At 41.9% G+C, this 6000-nt stretch overlaps 1 protein-coding gene across 9 annotated transcripts in view; it reads left to right on the top strand.

Moving 5' to 3' along the window:
• The first annotated feature begins 25 nt into the window (after positions 1–25).
• The window catches only part of UNC79 (unc-79 subunit of NALCN channel complex), a 108304-nt gene continuing 102329 nt past the window's right edge, over positions 26–6000 (top strand). For 6 of the 9 annotated variants that reach the window (XM_085317521.1, XM_085317518.1, XM_085317517.1 and 3 more), the window contains exons 1-2: positions 1049–3436; positions 5104–5224. The gene's annotated coding sequence lies outside the window, so the exon portion shown is untranslated. Of the gene's footprint in view, positions 73–1048; positions 3437–5103; positions 5225–6000 lie in introns of those variants that run through there. The other 3 variants (XM_085317515.1, XM_085317514.1, XM_085317513.1) reach the window with 3 other exon arrangements.

The raw sequence follows: 6000 nt of genomic DNA, 5'->3' as shown, positions 1-6000 counted from the left end.
CGCGGCGAGGTGACATTTCTGTGCTGCGTCGCGGTGGAAGCATCATGTTCGTGCAGCCTGAGCGCGGCGGCTGTAAGGGGGTGAAACGAGGGGCCCGACGCGGGCCGACGGGTGAGGGGCGGCGGTGCCGCTGCCCGCGCCGGCAGGCAAAGGGGGCCGAGCCGGCCCGGCGCTGCCCGTGCCGTGCCCCGTGCGCCCGGAGGGGAGCCCGGATCCCCCTGTAAGGCGGGGAGAGGCCGCGCGGCTGCGCGCGTTGCGGCTTCCCCGTGCGGCGCCGGCGGTGGGGGGACGTGGCGTCGTTCTCGCTCGCGCCGCTCCCGTTTTGGGTGAGCGTAGGGCGGGTTCGGCTGTCCCGGCGGGTGCCGAGGCCGGGCCCGGCGGGCTGCCCGCGGCCTGGCGCGCCTTCGCGGCGGCCCTCCAGCCACCATGTTGCCGCGGTGAGCGGTGAGCAGCAGCCGGCGAGGCGGTGGCGGGCAGCAGCGCTGCCGCCGCTGTGCCCGGCTGGGGCGAGCCGGGCAGCGCCCCCCCGGCGGCGGCCGGCGCCTCGGGCGCGGAAACCTGCTGCCGTCGTGGCTGTGGTCGGCTGGGTTGTCAGGTCGCTGGGAAGAGCCCTTGCGTTTGCGTCGGCCTGTGCTGCACGGGGCTCGTGAGAAGAACAGATTTTTTCCCTTTCCTTTAGGGTTAACCAGTTGTTTACAGACGATGTTGCTGTTAGCATATGACGTGAATGCTAATTTACTGCTGTGGGAATGCATTTTTGGTCTCATAAATAGAGCGACAGTGTTCTGGCCGGGTAGCATCTCTGGATTATGCAGCGTTCAGGTGCAAACAGTCCCGTTCCTTGGGTCTTCCTGTTCTCCCCCCTCCCCCGCTCCAGTTCTGAGCTAATTTCCTTTTTCTTACGCTTCTCACACCTTAGTTATGCATCTTCCACATTGACATATGGAAGAATTTCTGCTGTTCCTTGTCCTAGAACAGTCTTAGGCATTTTCCATCTCTTCTACTCTGCTTTCTYCATTCCTKTTTTTTTTTTTTTTTGTATGTTCAGTGTAAGCTTCCCTTTCATATTTTTATCTTTTCGTCTCCTTGTATTGTTCAGGAGACTGCTTCTTGGTTCCAGCATGTCCCTGTTGTTCTTCGTTTGTTTTTAAGGAGACTTACTCCAGGTCCAAATTGTAGATCTTTCCTCCTCCTAACACTTTTTTCACTATGCCCAGGTAGAGTACTCAGTTAAGGGACATAACCTATTCTTTCTAACCCCCTGAATGTGTTTTGTTTACTGAGGCTGCTCCCCTGACTTGCTCTTATGGCATTGCCAAGTTTTTTGCTCTCTGCATAATTTCAAAATTCTCTCGCCTGTGATTTTTTTTTTTTTTAAACAAATGGTGATGGTCTCCAGCAAGGATTACATTGATGAATACATCACTACCAGACAAACTTTCAAACCTCAACTATTGCTCCTTCAACCAGAATGTCTCAGATCGGAGTGACAAGTCATAATGAATCTGAATTTACCAAGAAACAGCAGCAAAATACCATTAATGAGGAAACAGACTGATCAGGTTGTGGGGCGTTAGGGGGAAGGGCGTTAGTCTAAAGATGGATCTGTGGTTACACAGGAGCTGTTCCCACTGCAAAGCTCTGACTAGTGTCAGGTTGTATGAACAACAGGTTGAACGGTGATTATCTGGAAAACGGCCTTGAGAAGCCTCCCTTTCTTGTGACTACGTGCATCTCATACTAAGAAGTATTGACAGTGACTTTCATCATTTGGCTTGTTGCTATAGCATGTCTGAGATGTTCTGTTATATCCAGAGAGAATTAGGTTTTTTTTCCASCTTGAATAATGATAACTGACATTTAATTATGGTAAGTAATGTCCTGGGAATGGAATCACCCTGTTCTTCTCTAGGGCAGTGAAACAATCAAGACCATCTTTAAGGACTTTAACGTTTTTATATTTGATTCAATCAAGGCTTACAGAGGGGTTAGAGGGCTTAGTTAGGTACTAGAGAGATACCTAGCAAAGAACCATGGAGTAAGTTCACCACTTCTTTTTTTTTTTTAACGATGACCCTATGACAATGGCTGAGCACTTCCACGGTGACATCATTTTCTGCAGTGTGACTCTAGGTGCTCAATAACTCAGAAAGTTAGGTCATTTGCACTTCTGTATCTTCAAGGCTTGCAAAATTTTGCTCTAGGACTTTCAGAAGGTTTTTGGTGTTCTAGGATACTGCTGAAATCGTGAATGTTCTGGCKCACTGTAAAAATGAGGCTAAAACCTTTAGTCTGAAGCTGAAGCAGTAAGAAATTATTTGTTTTATGAAAAATGTGATATCTGAGAATTATAAGTAAATTGTCTGTTCTGTTAACTGATATAAATGGATGAAAATGCTGATTAATAGAAATGAATGTATTTCTCTCTTTTTATATAAAGCAGCAGTTATAGATATTCTATACTCTTTATTGAATGGAAGAAGGTGTTGAGAGGCAGATAGCTCATCTAGACATGAATTCTGCCATTGTTACTGGAATTTGTTATTTCAATTCACTTTTGGATATCTGACAGTGAACCATGGCAGCCACAGTACATCCTGCTGTGAGTTGTCGTCTGCTGGGTACTCTGATATGTGATCTTTCTTTGCARATATTCCTGGCTTATATTCCTTCCTCAGCAACAGAAAGTAGCATCAGAAAATTAAATTTATGAAGTAACTTTTTTTTCTCTTCTAATACTATCTCAATTGATYTTTGTAGGGACTTTCATCACCACAGCAAAAGATATGTGTCTGCCTTTAAATCTGGTAAACTGACCTGCAGATCCAGAGTGAGAACAGAACAGATGAGTTCTAGGAAGAAGATGGGAAAATAGGTCTTTGCTAAATTAAAACTTCATCCTGGAACCAGGAGTGAAACCCATGATGACCAAATGTTGCTATCCCAGTGTCTTGGCAATTGTGTGGGAAGCTAGCTTTTGCTGGTCCCACAGAGATGGGGATAACCTACTAAAAAGTGTAGCCTGTGTGACACAGGCCTGTGTGGYGGCTTGAAATGCTTTAATCTTAATCATAACTATAGTGAGACAGTGTGATTCTACATGACAAAACTTCTGTTTTCGATTACCTTAAAAATATTAGTGATGTATTTTAATTTTCCATTACAGTCACCTTAAAATAAWACTGAGTTTGTAAAGTAAAACACTTACAGGTGAGGAAATACTATAATTAAGGTTGCTTATGCATCCTTAGTTTACTACTGTTGCATATGCATTATGACACCATTACTAATTACATTTTTCACGTGCCATTTTCTCACAGACCCCAGCCCTTTTCAGTCACTCAGTGAGCATTCTCCCAGTGATGAAGCAGGGTAACATTGTGAAGGAGATTATGACTGTAGAAGCTTCACTTAAGACAGAAGTTGGAAGGATACAGTGAGTATAGCAGAAAGTAGGAGAGAAGATGATCCTGAAAAGGGCAGTTGAATGCTAGAGGACTGGATCTCTTGTCATGCAAGTCAAACAGTATTCTTCACTTGATTATTAACTGAGTGTTCCTCATTATAATAATATCAGTAATTATTGACTTGAAATTGTCAAGCCTATTTGCTGTACTACTGAGCACTTACAGAGGCCTTTGTAAACTTTGGACATAAAAATGCCATATATTGCTATCTATCTTTTTTTTTTTTTTTTTTTTTTTTTTTTTTTTTTTTTTTTTTTTAAAAAAAAAAAGCTCTTAGTATTTCAAGTTGGAGCCTCCAACAGCAGTAGTAGATGCTTTGCTCTTAATGTCTGTGCTTCAGTCTTGTTCTTTATTGTGGAGACAGTGCTATCTCTTCTCTTTCAACCCATCAATGATGTAGAAAAACCCAGAACGCTCATAAAATTTTCAGATACAGCAGGAGAGGCATAAGAAAATCCCTCTGGAAGTTAATGTATTTCTTTTCAGAGAAGAACTTAAAGGATTRTTCATTTTTTAATACATGGCATTGAACAATTGAAATAAAACAAAGTATTGACTGATTGCTTGTTTAAGAAACAGTATTTATCTCTCACATTGAAAGAGCCCTGAGCGAGGGGAAAGGGTTTATCGTGATGTAGTTAAAGACTGTGTCCTAATGAATATGCTCAAGGGGCTAAAGTCATTGAGAACCATCTCCTCTTTTAACTGTCTGTTACGTAGTCTTAGTGCACTTTTAACATGAGGAAGAGTTGCCAGCCAACTTTGCTTTCCTTGAGGCTATATCTGCACAGACCAATGCTATCAACAAGCGCTGAGTATTGTAGCTAGTATTGTAGTTGAGCTGGTACAGCACTCTCCCTAGGCCAATATACTGTGTTTCTCAGCATGATTAATTAGTCTGAGCAGAGCAAAAATGAACAGAGCAAAAATGAGTTCAGAATGCGCTCAGGTATCTCTCCATGAAATCTTCTTGTGCCATACAGGCAATGTAAAGCACTGAAGTTGTGTTGATTAATCACTTTTTTCCAACACTGAACAAGTATCTTTATTGGAAAAGATAAACAATGTTATTTCTTTTTTCTTTCTTTCCTTTTTTTTTAAAAAAAGATCATTTTCAGTAAAGGTATAGAGCTTCTTGACTACATTTCCTGTGCTTCATCAAACTACCCAATACATTTAAGTAAACAGCACAGATCTTTTCATATTAGTGTTTTATTGCATAAAGTAAATAAGCGCTCTCTGTCTTAGCTGATGTCTCTGCTTTGGCTATAGAAATATTCATCTACCTCATGTGAACCGAATGTGATCCAATGACTCGTTCATTGTAAATGAATCTTGATCATTGGAGACACTGAAAATGTGCAATTTCTTTCTTTTTTTTTCTGACTTGCTAACACAAAGTCAGTTTAAAACAGATACAGACATTCACTGCCTTCCTTGTCTTCTCCTTGGTCTTGCACTAGAGTACTCAATTTAGTCTGCCTAAATAGAAAGAATGGGGAGACTTATCTTTTTGGTGGAGTTTAATTCTTCAATTTCAAAAAATCAGAAATGCTAGGAGCAGATGTGATTTTCTGAAAGCCTGCACTAAATTAATTGAAAGTTTCTGTATTTCTGTTTTTTGTCTTTTATCTAGTTGCTTCCAAAATCCGCTACCTTCAGGAATACCACAACCGAGTTCTCCACAACATTTACCCAGTGCCCTCTGGAACTGACATTGCAAATACTCTGAAATACTTTTCTCAGACGTTATTGAGGTAAGTTTTAACTAATGCTCTTGAAGAAAAAAAAGAGTTAAAGAATTGGGGGGGGGTTCATTGACTTTTTTCTTGATTACAAAATGTAATGGGTCAATGCTCAAACAAACAGTCAGAGCATAATTTAAGAAAAGAATGGTATGAATATCTTCAGTGGCTGTTGCCCAATTAGCCCAGTTGAGCTGCTTATTGAGTGGCTGATTCTAAAACAAACTTGGTTGATTACACATTTGCTTGGCCCTTCTAAGCCTTAGCTGAGTGCACAAGTATGCTGAACTTGGGAAGAAAGCTTGTGATCTATAATGTTTTAGAGTTGTATACCTATGACCTTCTTGATAGTCCTGGCACTTCGGGATCCTAGAGTGAAGAGCCAGACGAGCAGAAGTAGGTTCCGACCGTCCCATGGTTCAGCTGGCTGTCGTGTTCGAGTTCTGGTTCTCTCTGTAAGGGTCACTGCCAAGTTTGGATCTGCATCTGCATTTGGATGGCAATCAGGATTGTTCTGATCTGAGGATTTGATTTAGCCCAGTGTTTAGTGATAATATATTATTCTATAGTATGTAATAGTTCTAAATATGGTAACAGAATATCTTTAGTGTGGGAAGTACTACTTCTCATCTTGCTATAAAGGTCATTAAGAATGACACTTAGATTCCATTTTCCTCCACAGTGCTGTCTATTGGATTCATATTTTCAAACTGGTTTTAAAATGACTTTTGAAACTGAAGATACTTTTTTTTTCCCCCTCTTTTCTTCCTCCCTCCCTCCCTGTTTTT

Source organism: Rhea americana, unplaced genomic scaffold (genome assembly GCF_003343005.1).
Source record: "Rhea americana isolate MKP2758 unplaced genomic scaffold, rheAme1 scaffold_5, whole genome shotgun sequence".
Taxonomy (NCBI): Eukaryota; Metazoa; Chordata; class Aves; order Rheiformes; family Rheidae; genus Rhea; species Rhea americana.
This window is presented reverse-complemented; position numbering and strand designations above follow the sequence as displayed.